At 40.4% G+C, this 14,936-nt stretch overlaps 1 long non-coding RNA gene across 1 annotated transcript; it reads right to left on the reverse strand.

The window, feature by feature from the left end:
* Positions 1–10,494: 10,494 nt before the first annotated feature.
* LOC127295112 (uncharacterized) lies at positions 10,495–12,784 on the reverse strand. The gene is made up of 5 exons (XR_007847535.2): positions 12,493–12,784; positions 12,307–12,403; positions 12,065–12,141; positions 11,106–11,181; positions 10,495–10,940 (listed from the first exon to the last, which is right to left on the reverse strand). It is a non-coding gene; the product is annotated as an uncharacterized lncRNA (long non-coding RNA).
* Between the last annotated feature and the right edge of the window lie 2,152 nt (positions 12,785–14,936).

Below are 14,936 nucleotides of genomic sequence, written 5' to 3' on the forward strand. Positions count from 1 at the left end.
TTCTTCATTCTTCATGTTCCTCCAAGTCTGGCCAAGTAAATAGCCAGGGACAAAGCCGTGAGTACATTTGGAATTGTACTCGCAAACCATCAAGAAAGGTACTTTGCAAGAGTGCAAGATAACAAGTGCTAAACTAAGATGACAAGAGGGAAGAGCTAATTTCTCTTGTGGAAATAGCATGAGAAAGAGAAATAGTTTCTCTTGTGGATATAGCATGTGAAAGAGAAATAGTTTCTCCTGTGGATATAGCATGTGAAAGAGAAATAGTTTCTCTTGTGGATATAGCATGCCGGCATCTCAAGTGATGCGGACACTATGGTGTTCCTATGCCATCTCTATATCTTTGTTGAAGAAGAGGTAACATACCGCCATCCAATTTGATGGGGATGCTAGGGAAGTCCTATGACATTTCTATACCTTTATTGAGGATGAGGTAGCATAAGTCCATCTCAGTTGATGGGAATGCTAGAGAATTACTGTGACATACCTATATCTTTATTGAAGAAGATACTTCAAAAGATACCTATGACATCTCTATATCTTTGTTAAAGAAGAGTTCCTCTACATGAAACACTAGGAAAAAGTTCCCCACTTAGTCTTATTTTTCCACGACCATCTCCATATGGTCGACACACGCCCTTTTCCGTACCCTTCCGGTACATCCAACACAACACTTTCTTTGCAAAGCATTTATGAAAACAAAACTGAAGCCCCGGTTAAGGTAGACCTTTACAACCCGTCCATGACCGTGGACACGGCTATTCGAATAGATTTGACTCTGCAGAGTTTGCACACTTTCCCCACAACTATCCGGATACCTATCGTGTGGGCATCATCCCCGCATAACAACATATGCCACGACAGATACCCGGACATAACCTTTCGCCCATCTCCACTGGCATGAGTCCTTCCCTGCGGGCTTACCCCTTCCCGGCACCCCGGCAGCATACCTCCTTTTGAGCGTATCTCCAACGCCATGACAGAAGACCCTCAGTAATCGTCCGGCTATCAGTTAAGACAGTGTATTGCCTCCTTCAGAGCGCAACCCGGCGTCGGAGGTCGTCGTGACCCTCCCTAGAAAGTTGTGAAGGGTGCTCCTGCCAGTTTCAACAAACTACGGGCTAAGCCCCGTGCCCATGTTGGGGTAGCGTGGTTGCGCGGTAAAAGTTGGGCTGGTGTACACTTATACGCAGTGCTCCTTTTTTAAAAACACAATTCACCCACACTTCCTTTGATTGTCCACAACCAACCATATTTCCTCCGAACAACCTTGTTCCCAACATTTGCCTTTCCAAAACATACACTTGAGTAGAGTTAACTTACCCAAGGTTTTCACAAACATTTACAACAAGGTAAGCCTTGAGGGGTTCCCAACCTATAGTTTCATGAGTGGAACTACTATTGCACTACGGCCGAGATGAGAGTCATCACGCCATAGATGGTGTAAAAAGGGGGTAATGGAGTGGATCATACTTGCTTAAGGTAAGCATGTATTACGACAACACAACGAGGATTATACTTTCAGATTTGTGGTGCTAAATGTACAACTTAGATAGTGGGGTATCACTATCCAAAATACTCTCCAATGGGTACACGGCATACTCCTCTCAAGTTGAGAATTACACCAAGATCATGACATTGATAGCTCTAAATTACAAAAGTGGTGAGTGTGGTGTAAGTTACTATCTTGAGAGGGAAGATGCTCAAGTTGAGCATACAAGATGACCAAGTGGAATAGCACGGCCATGATACCATGCATCCCATAATCACAAAGACAATAGTGGAGTATCACCACTAGGGAGTACCCCACTTGCAATCACACATAGATGACATAAATAGAGAGAATAACACACATAGAAATAAGGTGCTTTGGACATCAACAAATGACATCCAACTAGACACCAAGTCAGAGATCAAAAGATGGCTTGTCTTGGCTTATTTGTCCCTGTACTTCTTCAACTCCATCAATATAAGAATTCCAACAACATATATAAATAAAATCCTCGTCCGATTCCACTTCTTCTTCTTCTCCGGAATTGTTCGCATCTATCGCCGGAAAATATAAAAGGAACACAATCAATCACATTGCATCAACAAGACAACATTCAACAATAAACAACTAATCATGCAGCCAAGGTATAACATACTAAGGACTTATAGATACCACAAAACAAATTTAAGAGTTTTAATTTAGAAAACCCCATTTATTTACCTAGTAGAGGCATGAGTGCATCACAACATAGCAATTGCCTCTCTCGGTTATCACCATGGTATAAACCAATTATCCCATGGTAGATAACATCATGAAGAGGACAAGAGCATTAGTTTGGCATCACAAACATTCACAACATAATTTCAAACATTTTTGGAAAAGTAGAAATCAGTTTTCCTAATTTAATTTGCTCACTTAACACTATACAAAAATAGGAAGTAAACCATATACCACATCATTTGAAAACTTAAGCAAAACAAAAGAGTTTATGTTAGGTTGCAAAGGTTTTGTTTTGCAAGCATAAAACAAAGGTTGCCCATCTCTACTAAAAAGAGTTGGTCAAGGGTTTTAAATAAACCGAAAAGTTTTGCTTCAAAATTGCATGTCACACATAAACATTACTAACAGAAACAAATATGTATGAACAGATACTAACAATATTTTTCCTAGATAGCCAGTACTAATACAAGACTAACCCAATTGGAAACACCCAAAAATATTAAACCTACAATTTTAGAAATTTCTTTGAATCTGACTGTACAGAAAACAAGATCTGTAAGCCATAAATCGTAGAAAAATCCTAAAAATATGAGGCCACTTGCATTTGAAAGGTAATTAAACAGAGATGCATACACAATTGGATTTGGGTTCAAATTGTTTCTGAAACTCTCACAAATGGATTGACAAGGTTACTGCATGTTTTCACCATTTGCTTTAACGATGGAGTTGCAGAACAGATAAAGGTTTGAAACTTGTTTGAGATGATTAAGAAAACATTCAGTGATCCTACAGAATTGGAATCACTCAATTAGGTTCAAAAATGGATTTTTGGTGATTTAAAAGCTAACAGCCACATCTGCAGAAAACACAGAACAAGTTTAATTCACCAGTAATCGTACATAAATCACAAAAATATGATGTCTGCTGCATCTGAAGGTATTGAATAGGTGGTTCTTACCCAATTGGTTTCATTCAAAAATTCGTTTCCAAGCTCCTGGTTTAATTCGACAAAGTCAGATCTGACCAGATCTTGATCTGTGAACCATTTCAATTTCAGGAGGTCATTTGAAGTGAAACCAACGCCAAAATGAAGGTACTAAAGAGTGCTTTCGCCCACAGTTGAGTTTGCTCAAAAAGGTTTTGTAAAACGGAACAAATCTAACAAACAGTGATTCTGCATGCTTACAGAACTTTATTTACCACTGCAAATACGTAACGAATTTGAGGATGAGACCAACGCCAAGTTGTAGATCTTTTCAATCCTGTCTGTGGAACTTTGAATCACTCGATTTGGATCTGCACACGAGATTTGGCGGATTTTACAAGTTCGTACCAGAATCTGAAACAACAAGATTACAGAAATTACTGCAAGGTTTTGGACGAACTTCGTTCAAGAGCTTCAGATCTGAGGGTTGCTCAACCTTCTCCATGCTTGGACCAACATGCACCTGCATCAAGATCCAATATTGTGAGAGGAGAAAGGAGAAATAGGGATGGATTCATCTAGGGTTAGGGGAGAAGAGAGTGAGAGGGAAGCTCTCATGGTGAGGGGAAGCTTGAGGGAGGAGGGAAGCTTCATCTTGGTTGATTTCCATGGCCATGGCCGGCCATGGGAGCGAGGGGCAGCAGCAGCTCGTGGGAGAGAGGAGGAGGAGAGTGTGTGGGAGTGGAGAAATAAGTGGGGAGTGAAAAGAAATGAGGCAAAGGAGGAGGAAGTGGCCGGCCAAAGGTTTTTATAGAGGGAGAGAGTGGTGGCAGCCCTCTCATTGATTGGTGGAGGTGGGTGGCTGGCTTGGGGAAGAGATATTTGACTCAATGCTGAAATGATTTGTGGCATTGGGAAGGGACAAAGGAGGAGAGGCTTCCCAAGGTGGAGTGTAGTAGAGAGAGAAGGGAGTTGGACACACATGCATGCACATATTGCATGGACATGGCCGGCGCCCATTTTTGTGTCATCCAAAAATGAGTCATCAAAAGGAAACATTCATCATGCTTGTTGGTCAAGGTGGTGCCATATGATTCTTTTCCAAGATGGTGGCTTAGATGATGTGTATGAAAATATAAAAGAGATAGAGATGGAAGGAGATGGTGATGGTGATATGCACCATGATGGTATTTGTGACTTGAAGGTTTTCGCGCCAAGGAGATGATGGAGATGGTGGTGTACAAGATTTCAAGTGTAGGCCATCATTTGAGATAGCCGCCACAATATTTGAGATTTGAATTATGCAAAAACAAGATGAGACACATGGCACCCAAGTGCCTATGCAAGACACACGGCACTACTTGTGTCATGCAAAGAAAATGGATTCCTTCAAGTGATAAAGAGTCCAAGGTTTAGAGAGATAGTGAAGGATGTAATCATATTCTCACAAGGATGAATATATTGGCATAAGTCATCAATTCATGATGGAAAAGAATAAATGATTGAGATGGGTATGATGAAATATAAGTTGCTCTACAATTAAGGGGTCAATTGGGGAGTGATTTGAAAGTACCAAATGATCATCTACATGATCAAGAATTGGAGGATGAGGGAATACAATGTGGTAGATCAGAGAGATACACAAGATGTGCAAGAGTTGTCATTTGAAATAGAACTTATTTGAAAAGTATTTTGAAACACCTAAATTGTCTAGGGACAATTGGGAATGAACTCAAGTGGAATGGAATTTGAAAATGTTGAGAGAACTAGTTGGAACATAGGAGTTCAAAATATTCTACTTACTTTCTCAAGTAAAGTAGAGTTTTTTCTCCAATGTAAAAATAAGCAAGAGGAAAACAAGAAATGGTATAAGTACCATAAACAAGCCTTTTGTTAAAAAGAAGGCAAGATAGAAAATAATGTTTTAGAAATCAGTACTTGGTAGAAATGGGATGAAAAACAAAACCCATTTCAGTTCCTTGTTTTCTTTGCGGAAATATCTTGAAAAGATTTATAAAACTAGAAGTAGTTTTGTGATCAAAACTAGAGAACGAAAACAATAGGGTTTTTGAGGAGGAAAAACTAATTTAGGGAGGAGTGTTCTCAAGGGTAGATGATGGCTACAAAATGTATCCATCATTCCCACTCTTGGTTTTGTGAAGATAAACTTGGATTAAAATAAAAACAAGAGGTTAAAGAGGAAGAAGTGATCTAGTGCTGAAACACTAGATAGGGTATAAGATCAAGTTGGATATAAGAGTGGCAGGGGTAGAGTGAGACATGCAGGACGTGGAAATTTTAGAGGGAGATGCACAGATGAGATCCATGCATTTAGGTCAACAAAAACAGTTATGGGTGCTTAGAGATCAATTGCCAAAGTCTGGACATTTTAAGCATGTCAACACAGATGGTCGACATGGCCTCAAAACCAACAAGGATGAGTGGGTATAAGAGAGGGATGTAGCTAGGGGTAGATGATCCCAAGTTTTGAACTAAGGATGATTGAGCTATGTTGTACCACAAAGAGAAACATCAAGATGGCACACTCATGTTGCCATCAGAAGAAGAGATTGATGTACTAAAAAGGAAAACATTTTTTCCTAAGCACACATGTGTTTTATTTGGTGAGTTGCTGGTTTAACCACTAGAGGTGTTGTTCTAAGAGGTGGCTCAAGACAAAACTCAACAAGAAATCAAGACAATACATCTACCAACAGATCAAGGCAATTCATCATAACAAACAGATCAAGGCCATTCATCTTAATTAGTCTATAGAAAAAGTTTTTGTTCCCCCTAATTTTTGCAATAAGGACAAATAAACAAGTTTGCAAAAGCGGGGCGTTACAGATCCTTCCACCCTTAAAATAATCTCGTCCCAAGATTACTGACCGTAGAACTAGAGGGGTTGTAAAGCTTAACGAAAGTTAGACTCCATCCTTCTGTAGATGCACCATTGTAGAGAAGGTCGTTGCTTCATCTTCTAGAAGACATGATGGATTCCTGCCGATGGCGAGCTTCATGAAGAGGTTGACTACTCCCTGCAGATGTTAGACCTGTAGCTTCTTAACGACCCTAGTGGAGCTCACGACTCGGAAAATTTAGTGCACTCCAATGGTGCCTTAGCGGGGTTGAAAACTTTTTAGAGTTACCTTGATTTTAGTGGAAGACGAAGTCTTCCACCCTTAAGATTGCACAGCGGGGTTCCTGAAAACTTAGAGCCTCAGCCACGGGTCTTGTCAGGCGCTTTTGGGAGAAGTCATTGATCTCTCGTCTTGAGTCGAACATCTTTTGAGGGCGTTGTGTAGTCCACGACTTCGAGGGTAGCTAGTGCAATCCCACGTTTCCAACGTTGTTTTAGAAAGATTTAAAATTTGAGGGTTAGCTCCAACTTTTAGTGGAGGACGAAGTCTTCCACCCTTAAGATTTTTCATCGGGCCTTCGGAAAAACTCAGAGCGTCTGCCTTGCGGTCCTGTCGGGGGCTTCGGAAGAAGTTGTTGATCTTCCTTGTTCAGTTGAAGAATCTTCGGGGGCGACGTGCAGACCACATCTTCAAGAGGCACTCACGTGTTAAGTAAACCATATGGGATGCGCGGTGAGTTAGTAAGTTGATGAAACACCTAGTTGGTATCCATATGAAACATCAACAGAGGTCGTCAAAGACAATCATCAGCTGGCGGGTCAGTGCTGCTTCTACCTGCTAAGAAGTTAGCGGGTAAACTACGCCTAAAGTCTTGAGTCTTGAGGTATCTTCAGGAGCTTCACTTGGTAAGGACCAGATGAACCATGTGATGTAGCTTGGCTTTGACGCTAATGTTCTCTCATCTAGTTAGACGGTGTGTTAGGGGGGTTTCAAAAAGATATCCTCGAGGTTAGCGCAATTATATAGCAAGGTTAGACCAAGTTAGTAAGTCTTCTGGTAGAGGTGCAGTCACTCTTGAAGGTAGGGGCTTCTGCTTTCTTGATGAAGTGGAGATGCTTCAGCGGATCTTGAAGGTATTGGCTTTTGCTTTGTTGGTGTAGTAGAGATGCTTCAGATGACCTTGAAAGTAGTCGGCGTAGATAGGGGTCTGAGTTACTTTCCCTGACGGTTGAAAAACAACTGCTAACAGGTTTAGAGTTAGAGTCTTTCGTTAATCTACCCAACTAACTAGCAGTTAGCAATACATCGGCAAGGCAAACTTTAATCCTATCATTGCATGTGACACCCATACAATCATAACCAGAGACAAAATGTCACTAACAGAGGCTACCGGTATTTTTCCTAGATGCACAGTAACAAAACAAGATCAACACAATTGGAATCATTCAAAAATATTTATTTTTCAATTTTTGAGACTCAAAATACTAACCAGAAACAGTGATCAAGTTTTATTTATTAAAAATCGCAAAAAAATCCTAAAAATACAAGGTCAATGGCATCTTAAAGATAATTTCATACTGGTTCTAGTGCAATTGGAATCATATCAATCGGAGCTACCAAACTATTTTTATTAGCAAAACAGTACACTGGCAGATTTCCATTTTTAATTTCTGTTTTACAAATTTCAAACAATTAAAAAGGGCGGGAACGTCTAAATAGCAAGACATACATGCACACAGCAAACAGATACAAACACTCAAGGCAGCACACTAGGTAACTACAAGCAATCATCAAACCAGACATGGTACTCTAAGTACCCAGAAATTCCTAATGCGCAGGGGTGGCTCAATCAAAGCGATTGAGTTTGTCCTATCCATCCTATAGGTTTAGGGCTGGTCGCATATGTTGATGTCTTCATACCGCCGGCATCAGCTTCAACTTGAATCCTTGTAGCAGTTGGTGGTGAAGGGCCCGGGTGTTGAGTCGTTGAGGTTGAGGCGGAGGAGAAAACTGTGTAGAACTTCTAGTCTCGACATCCCGGAAACATGAGGTCTTCGAAGAGGTAGCTGTTGAGGTGCTCCCGAAGTCGAGATCTTCTTGTGGCTGGCCTAAAAATTACTAGTCAAGAAACTGAGGACTTGATCCCTGATGACTGCAAAAAGTGCAAGTCCACGGAGGAACAAGGTCAGCTCCTTGACAGACTTTGGTAACAACCAAAGGCATGATCTTATTATCCCTTTATGTGCAAGACTAAGTTGGCATCCGATCTTCAATAGTTGTCATTGGAGATACGTGAGACTTCATAAAAGGTTGATCCATCTTTGACATCGAGTCTCCGGGTCTGAGTCGGGGACATCGTCCAATATGTAGGTTTGAATTGGATGAGACAATAGAGTAAGAATTTTCAAACCTTTTTATAAAGCGGAGAGATAAGAATTTAGAAGCTTTGAATAAATAAGAGGAGTAGAAGCTATACTTCCGACTAAAGAAATAATTTATTTCGTAAATAAGTTTTTTCCAATTACTCATTTCCTAACTAACGTCCATGCTAACTAAGGTCTCCTACAGTCAGGATAGCTCTGATACCAGCTCTGTGGGGACCCCGGACTAGCTGTCCGAAATTCCCTGTTATGTATACAGTTCACGATCCCATGACCAGTGCGTCGTGAACACATAACCGAACTGATATCAAATTACACCATCCATTACAAAGCGGAAATAAGAAAATTACAACATGGTCACATGACCAATAATTACATAATAGCCTCGAAGGGCCTAACTAAACATTAGAGTAGCATCATCACTTCAAGAATATAGCACCCAAGTCATCTGCCATAACCCTACAGGCAACTGACTGGGAAGACGTTCCTAGCTCGCATAGACGTCGCCAACTCCTTCTTCATTCTTCATGTTCCTCCAAGTCTGGCCAAGTAAATAGCCAGGGACAAAGCCGTGAGTACATTTGGAATTGTACTCGCAAACCATCAAGAAAGGTACTTTGCAAGAGTGCAAGATAACAAGTGCTAAACTAAGATGACAAGAGGGAAGAGCTAATTTCTCTTGTGGAAATAGCATGAGAAAGAGAAATAGTTTCTCTTGTGGATATAGCATGTGAAAGAGAAATAGTTTCTCTTGTGGATATAGCATGTGAAAGAGAAATAGTTTCTCTTGTGGATATAGCATGCCGGCATCTCAAGTGATGCGGACACTATGGTGTTCCTATGACATCTCTATATCTTTGTTGAAGAAGAGGTAGCATACCGCCATCCCATTTGATGGGGATGCTAGGGAAGTCCTATGACATATCTATACCTTTATTGAGGATGAGGTAGCATAAGTCCATCTCAGTTGATGGGAATGCTAGAGAATTACTGTGACATACCTATATCTTTATTGAAGAAGATACTTCAAAAGATACCTATGACATCTCTATATCTTTGTTAAAGAAGAGTTCCTCTACATGAAACACTAGGAAAAAGTTCCCCACTTGGTCTTATTTTTCCACGACCATCTCCATATGGTCGACACACGCCCTTTTTCCGTACCCTTCCGGTACATCCAACACAACACTTTCTTTGCAAAGCATTTATCAAAACAAAACTCAAGCCCCGGTTAAGGTAGACCTTTACAACTCGTCCATGACCGTGGACACGGCTATTCGAATAGATTTGACTCTGCAGAGTTTGCACACTTTCCCCACAACTATCCGGATACCTATCGTGTGGGCATCATCCCCGCATAACAACATATGCCACGACGGATACCCGGACATAACCTTTTGCCCATCTCCACTGGCATGAGTCCTTCCCTGCGGGCTTACCCCTTCTCGGCACCCCGGCAGCATACCTCCTTTTGAGCGTATCTCCGGCGCCATGACAGAAGACCCTCAGTAATCGTCCGGCTATCAGTTAAGACAGTGTATTGCCTCCTCCAGAGCGCAACCCGGCGTCGGAGGTCATCGTGACCCTCCCTAGAAAGTTGTGAAGGGTGCTCCTGCCAGCTTCAACAAACTACAGGCTAAGCCCCGTGCCCATGTTGGGGTAGCGTGGTTGCGCGGTAAAAGTTGGGCTGGTGTACACTTATACGCAGTGCTCCTTTTTTAAAAACACAATTCACTCACACTTCCTTTGCTTGTCCACAACCAACCATATTTCCTCCGAACAACCTTGTTCCCAACATTTGCCTTTCCAAAACATACACTTGAGTAGAGTTAACTTACCCAAGGTTTTCACAAACATTTACAACAAGGTAAGCCTTGAGGGGTTCCCAACCTATAGTTTCATGAGTGGAACTACTATTGCACTACGGCCGAGATGAGAGTCATCACACCATAGATGGTGTAAAAAGGGGGTAATGGAGTGGATCATACTTGCTTAAGGTAAGCATGTATTACGACAACACAAGGAGGATTATACTTTCAGATTTGTGGTGCTAAATGTAGAACTTAGATAGTGGGGTATCACTATCCAAAATACTCTCCAATGGGTACACGGCATACTCCTCTCAAGTTGAGAATTACACCAAGATCATGACATTGATACCTCTAAATTACAAAAGTGGTGAGTGTGGTGTAAGTTACTATCTTGAGAGGGAAGATGCTCAAGTTGAGCATACAAGATGACCAAGTGGAATAGCACGGCCATGATACCATGCATCCCATAATCACAAAGACAATAGTGGAGTATCACCACTAGGGAGTACCCCACTTGCAATCACACATAGATGACATAAATAGAGAGAATAACACACATAGAAATAAGGTGCTTTGGGCATCAACAAATGACATCCAACTAGACACCAAGTCAGAGATCAAAAGATGGCTTGCCTTGGCTTATTTGTCCCTGTACTTCTTCAACTCCATCAATATAAGAATTCCAACAACATATATAAATAAAATCCTCGTCCGATTCCACTTCTTCTTCTTCTCCGGAATTGTTCGCATCTATCGCCGGAAAATATAAAAGGAACACAATCAATCGCATTGCATCAACAAGACAACATTCAACAATCAACAAATAATCATGCAGCCAAGGTATAACATACTAAGGACTTATAGATACCACAAAACAATTTAAGAGTTTTAATTTAGAAAACCCCATTTATTTACCTAGTAGAGGCATGAGTGCATCACAACATAGCAATTGCCTCTCTCGGTTATCACCATGGTATAAACCAATTATCCCCTGGTAGATAACATCATGAAGAGGACAAGAGCATTAGTTTGGCATCACAAACATTCACAACATAATTTCAAACATTTTTGGAAAAGTATAAATCAGTTTTCCTAATTTAATTTGCTCACTTAACACTATGCAAAAATAGGAAGCAAACCATATACCACATCATTTGAAAACTTAAGCAAAACAAAAGAGTTAATTTTAGGTTGCAAAGGTTTTGTTTTGCAAGCATAAAACAAAGGTTTCCCATCTCTACTAAAAAGAGTTGGTCAAGGGTTTTAAATAAACCGAAAAGTTTTGCTTCAACAATGCATGTCACACATAAACATTACTAACAGCAACAAATATGTATGAACAGAGACTAACAATATTTTTCCTAGATAGCCAGTACTAATACAAGACTAACCCAATTGGAACCACCCAAAAATATTAAACCTACAATTTTAGGAATTTCTTTGAATCTGACTATACAGAAAACAAGATCTGTAAGCCATAAATCGTAGAAAAATCCTAAAAATATGAGGCCACTTGCGTTTGAAAGGAAATTAAGCTGAGATGCATACACAATTGGATTTGGGTTCCAATTGTTTCTGAAACTCTCACAAATGGATTGACAATTTTACTGCATGTTTTCACCATTTGCTTTAACGATGGAGTTGCAGAACAGATAAAGGTTTGAAACTTGTTTGAGATGATTAAGAAAACATTCAGTAATCCTACAGAATTGGAATCACTCAATTAGGTTCAAAAATGGATTTTTGGTGATTTAAAAGCTAATAGCCACATCTGCAGAACACACAGAACAAGTTTAATTCACCAATAATAGTACATAAACCACAAAAATATGAGGTCTGCTGCATCTGAAAGGTATTGAATAGGTGGTTCTTACCCAATTGGTTTAATTCAAAAATTCGTTTCCAACCTCCTGGTTTAATTCGACAAAGTCAGATATGACCAGATCTTGATCTGTGAACCATTTCAATTTCAGGAGGTCATTTGAAGTGAAACCAACGCCAAAATGAAGGTACTAAAGAGTGCTCTCACCCACAGTTGAGTATGCTCAAAAAGGTTTTGTAAAACGGAACAAATCTAACAAACAGTGATTCTGCATGTTTACAGAACTTTATTTACCACTGCAAATACGTAACGAATTTGAGGATCACACCAACGCCAAGTTGTAGATCTTTTAAATACCCATCTGTGGAACTTTGAATCACTCGATTTGGATCTGCACACGAGATTTGGCGGATTTTACAATTTCGTACCAGAATCTGAAACAGCAAGATTACAGAAATTACTGCAAGGTTTTGGACGAACTTAGTTCAAGAGCTTCAGATCTGAGGATTGCTCAACCTTCTCCATGCTTGGACCAACATGCACCTGCATCAAGATCCAATATTGTGAGAGGAGAAAGGAGAAATAGGGCTGGATTCATCTAGGGTTAGGGGAGAAGAGAGTGAGAGGGAAGCTCTCATGGTGATGGGAAGCTTGAGGGAGGAGGGAAGCTTCATCTTGATGGATTTCCATGGCCATGGCCGGCCATGGGAGCGAGGGGCAGCAGCAGCTCGTGGGAGAGAGGAGGAGGAGAGTGTGTAGGAGTGGAGAAATAAGTGGGGAGTGAAAAGAAATGAGGCAAAGGAGGAGGAAGTGGCCGGCCAAAGGTTTTTTATAGAGGGAGAGAGTGGTGGCAGCCCTCTCATTGATTGGTGGAGGTGGGTGGCTGGCTTGGGGAAGAGATATTTGACTCAATGCTGAAATTATTTGTGGCATTGGGAAGGGACAAAGGAGGAGAGGCTTCCCAAGGTGGAGTGTAGTAGAGAGAGAAGGGAGTTGGACACACATGCATGCACATATTGCATGGACATGGCCGGCGCCCATTTTTGTGTCATCCAAAAATGAGTCATAAAAAAGAAACATTCATCATGCTTGTTGGTCAAGGTGGTGCCATATGATTCTTTTCCAAGATGGTGGCTTAGATGATGTGTATGAAAATATAAAAGAGATAGAGATGGAAGGAGAGGGTGATGGTGATATGCACCATGATGGTATTTGTGACTTGAAGGTTTTCGCGCCAAGGAGATGATGGAGATGGTGGTGTACAAGGTTTCAAGTGTAGGCCATCATTTGAGATAGCCGCCACAATATTTGAGATTTGAATTATGCAAAAACAAGATGAGACACATGGCACCCAAGTGCCTATGCAAGACACACGGCACTACTTGTGTCATGCAATGAAAATGGATTCCTTCAAGTGATAAAGAGTCCAAGGTTTAGAGAGATAGTGAAGGATGTAATCATATTCTCACAAGGATGAATATATTGGCATAAGTCATCAATTCATGATGGAAAAGAATAAATGATTGAGATGGGTATGATGAAATATAAGTTGCTCTACAATTAAGGGGTCAATTGGGGAGTGATTTGAAAGTACCAAATGATCATCTACATGATCAAGAATTGGAGGATGAGGGAATACAATGTGGTAGATCAGAGAGATACACAAGATGTGCAAGAGTTGTCATTTGAAATAGAACTTATTTGAAAAGTATTTTGAAACACCTAAATTGTCTAGGGACAATTGGGAATGAACTCAAGTGGAATGGAATTTGAAAATGTTGAGAGAACTAGTTGGAACATAGGAGTTCAAAATATTCTACTTACTTTCTCAAGTAAAGTAGAGTTTTTTCTCCAATGTAAAAATAAGCAAGAGGAAAACAAGAAATGGTATAAGTACCATAAACAAGCCTTTTGTTAAAAAGAAGGCAAGATAGAAAATAATGTTTTAGAAATCAGTACTTGGTAGAAATGGGATGAAAAACAAAACCCATTTCAGTTCCTTGTTTTCTTTGCGGAAATATCTTGAAAAGATTTATAAAACTAGAAGTAGTTTTGTGATCAAAACTAGAGAACGAAAACAATAGGGTTTTTGAGGAGGAAAAACTAATTTAGGGAGGAGTGTTCTCAAGGGTAGATGATGGCTACCAAATGTATCCATCATTCCCACTCTTGGTTTTGTGAAGATAAACTTGGATTGAAATAAAAACAAGAGGTTAAAGAGGAAGAAGTGATCTAGTGCTGAAACACTAGATAGGGTATAAGATCAAGTTGGATATAAGAGTGGCAGGGGTAGAGTGAGACATGCAGGACGTGGAAATTTTAGAGGGAGATGCACAGATGAGATCCATGCATTTAGGTCAACAAAAACAATTATGGGTGCTTAGAGATCAATTGCCAAAGTCTGGACATTTTAAGCCTGTCAACACAGATGGTCGACATGGCCTCAAAACCAACAAGGATGAGTGGGTATAAGAGAGGGATGTAGCTAGGGGTAGATGATCCCAAGTTTTGAACTAAGGATGATTGAGCTATGTTGTACCACAAAGAGAAACATCAAGATGGCACACTCATGTTGCCATCAGAAGAAGAGTTTGATGTACTAAAAAGGAAAACAATTTTTCCTAAGCACGCATGTGTTTTATTTGGTGAGTTGCTAGTTTAACCACTAGAGGTGTTGTTCTAAGAGGTGGCTCAAGACAAAACTCAACAAGAAATCAAGACAATACATCTACCAACAGATCAAGGCAATTCATCATAACAAACAGATCAAGGCCATTCATCTTAATTAGTCTATAGAAAAAGTTTTGTTCCCCCTAATTTTTGCAATAAGGACAAATAAACAAGTTTGCAAAAGTGGGGCGTTACAAAACTGGCTGCTGTTCTACAAACCTCTGCTCTTGGAGGCCCAACACTGTCTACAGGAA

The sequence above is a fragment of the Lolium perenne genome, chromosome 4 (genome assembly GCF_019359855.2).
Source record: "Lolium perenne isolate Kyuss_39 chromosome 4, Kyuss_2.0, whole genome shotgun sequence".
Taxonomy (NCBI): Eukaryota; Viridiplantae; Streptophyta; class Magnoliopsida; order Poales; family Poaceae; genus Lolium; species Lolium perenne.